The sequence below is a fragment of the Sprattus sprattus genome (assembly GCF_963457725.1).
Source record: "Sprattus sprattus genome assembly, chromosome: 15".
Classification (NCBI taxonomy): Eukaryota; Metazoa; Chordata; class Actinopteri; order Clupeiformes; family Clupeidae; genus Sprattus; species Sprattus sprattus.
In genome coordinates, this window is record NC_137913.1 from 1089915 (window position 1) to 1092414 (window position 2500).

Genomic DNA, 2500 nt, shown 5'->3' on the forward strand with positions numbered 1-2500 from the left:
ACTTTGACACCCCACATTCATTTGACAAGTGCATTATGAGTGCCTAATATGTGTGAGTGTGTGTGTGTGTGTGTGTGTGTGTGTGTGTGTGCGTGTGTGTATGTGACACCTTACATCTGAACTCACTTAAAGAACACTTGCTGAATTCCATAACTCCCATAACTAGTGTGGAATCCCTCAATGTTTCAAGTATTTTATAGGATTTAAGTAACTGTGCCTTGGTCCAATTAGTGTCTCACTGTACACGCAGTACTATCTTTGGCCACTGGTTGAACTTTTGTCGCTGTTGCGCGGTTGCTACTGCTAACGAAATACAAATAAATCAAGTTGTTATTGATCTCACATCCCTTATCAAAATGTGATGAAATCACGGAACGAAATAAGATTGCTTCGTTAGAAGTTGGAAGACTTAATAAAGTGCTGAACACGGTACGTCTCGTCACCCTATAATAAAATGGGACATGTTATTCACCGTGAGTTTACTCGTACTACTTTACCAAGATACGATAGTATGCTTTATTCTGTTATGTTTGTTTATGTTTCCGCTTTAATTCTGTGTCAAACTCCCAACAGGCGCTGTCAAGGACCCCGCGAAATGCGGGGAGATGCGAGGTGCTTCAAGCCCGCGTGTTTCACGGTATCAATCAACAGCCTCGCCTCGCCTGACGCGCCGTGGCTCATCACTTCCTCACTGAGCGGACGCCATTAGAAACTTGCCCCCGCGGTCGATTCGGCTACCTACGATTCTCCTCACAGAAGCAAAGAGGACATTCATCAACGCATCCCTGTCCATCAGAAACACGACGTTAGACTGAACCGACCCTGTCGCGTTGAAATGCTTTCGGTTGAACCGCGGGGTCACGAGGGCAGGTGCTTCATGTTAGCACTTCAGTTATGCAAGACGACGATAGTCGAAACGATAACTACCGAAAGGTTTGGTTTGGTAAACGGTAGTAATTCCGTTTGGATTGGTTTGGTGTGAAGACCCGGGTTAATTACCACCCCCACCCTCAGAAAATGACGTGTTCACTTATGTGTGATATTAATTTATTTTAATACATTTTAATAGGTGGCGTCGAAAATGCTTAGGGGAAAGGGGCGGTGTTGCGTCATTCCAGTAAGTTAGCTGTCTGCTTTAAACTTTACCACTCTTCCTTGTACATGTTGCCGGATAATAGTTTCCCATGTTTATTGGCTGAAGAGGATCGTATTTCTGGTATTCTATGCCAGAACAGTCTTGGTGGGTTGGAAAAAACACTTCAGCGGAAACTTTAAACGTTTCGACTGAGTGTTTACCGGATAGGCTTCCTTGCTAAGCTACGGCTAGCTAAGTTGTTAGCCATCTTGTCCCACCTTCTAAGAGCTTAGACCATTTTGCATGTGTTTAGCGAAAGCAGGCGAGTTTGCTTGAGTTTGACACTCCGTTGGTCTTTCAGTTCAAAGTCTGCCCTCAAACTGTCTTGCCTCTCCAGTTGGTTCTGCGGAATGCCAGCACGAACTTACCGAGCGTTTACGTAGAGGCCCTCGTCACTGATTACGGTAGGAGTGGATGGCCCGAGCCGCTGCTCACGTAGTCCCCACGTCAGCTGCGATGATGCGGCTGAAAAATGTCGACTATGCAGACGGCGCCTCGGCGGTTGTAAAAACTACAGCGAGCCGAGGCAGGGCGGGGCGAAGGGCTCCGAGGCAGGCCGAACGGCTCCGAGGCGGGACGAAGGGCTTCGAGGAAGGCCGAACGGCTCCGAGGCAGGCCGAACCAGAGCGGTAGAAAAAAAAAATTCTCAACTGCTCTCTACTGAGCCACAGACAACTTAAGTAGCCGAACACGTCGAACACATGTATCTGTAGTTTGTAGTAGTCTAAATGCTGTAGTATTCCTTGGCTATCTGACGGTGTTCAAAGACAAAACATTGAGGTAAATACAGAACTATCAAAGTATCGTCGCTTTCTGTTCCCTGTCGCAATGTTCCCGATGTCTGTGCTAATGTTTCAGGCAGACAAGGTGAAATAACACCAAAGCTTTTTAATCTTATTCTCATATCTATGTAATAAACATGGTTCACTATGTTATCATTTGTCTCTGTCATGCTTTCGAGTGAACTTAACCTTAAATCTCTGGAGCCAGTCGTGAAGACTGGCGGTTAGGTGTCGCCATCTAGTGGTGAGTGGGGGGGGGGGGGGGGGGGGGCTCGTATGGAGCGTGGCTGGCTGGTTGAGCCACAGAGCTGCGGACTTGAAAAGACTATGGCTCGAATTAAACTAAATAAGCCCTTGAAGTGTTACTGCACACACCAAAGTGATTTTTTTTAAAGCTGGTGTTAATATTGAAACAAAATTGACCCATTTTTTTAATGAAAATCAGCATTTTATGGGTTGAAAACACGTCCTCTACTGTGTTCGTAAAGAGTCAACCATCTGGGAGTAATCTACACACACACACACACACACACACATAACTCATCACAACTAAACACTAATCATTGTTAAATACGGGAAGCGG

General features: G+C 45.9%; 1 protein-coding gene across 2 annotated transcripts in view; it reads right to left on the minus strand.

Annotated features, from left to right (window-relative positions):
• Positions 1-1870, minus strand: part of LOC308376746 (cAMP-responsive element modulator-like) — a 28609-nt gene extending 26739 nt beyond the window's left edge. For both annotated transcript variants that reach the window (XM_080853202.1, XM_080853201.1), the window contains exon 1: positions 1504-1870. The gene's annotated coding sequence lies outside the window, so the exon portion shown is untranslated. The remainder of the gene's footprint in view (positions 1-1503) is intronic.
• Between the last annotated feature and the right edge of the window lie 630 nt (positions 1871-2500).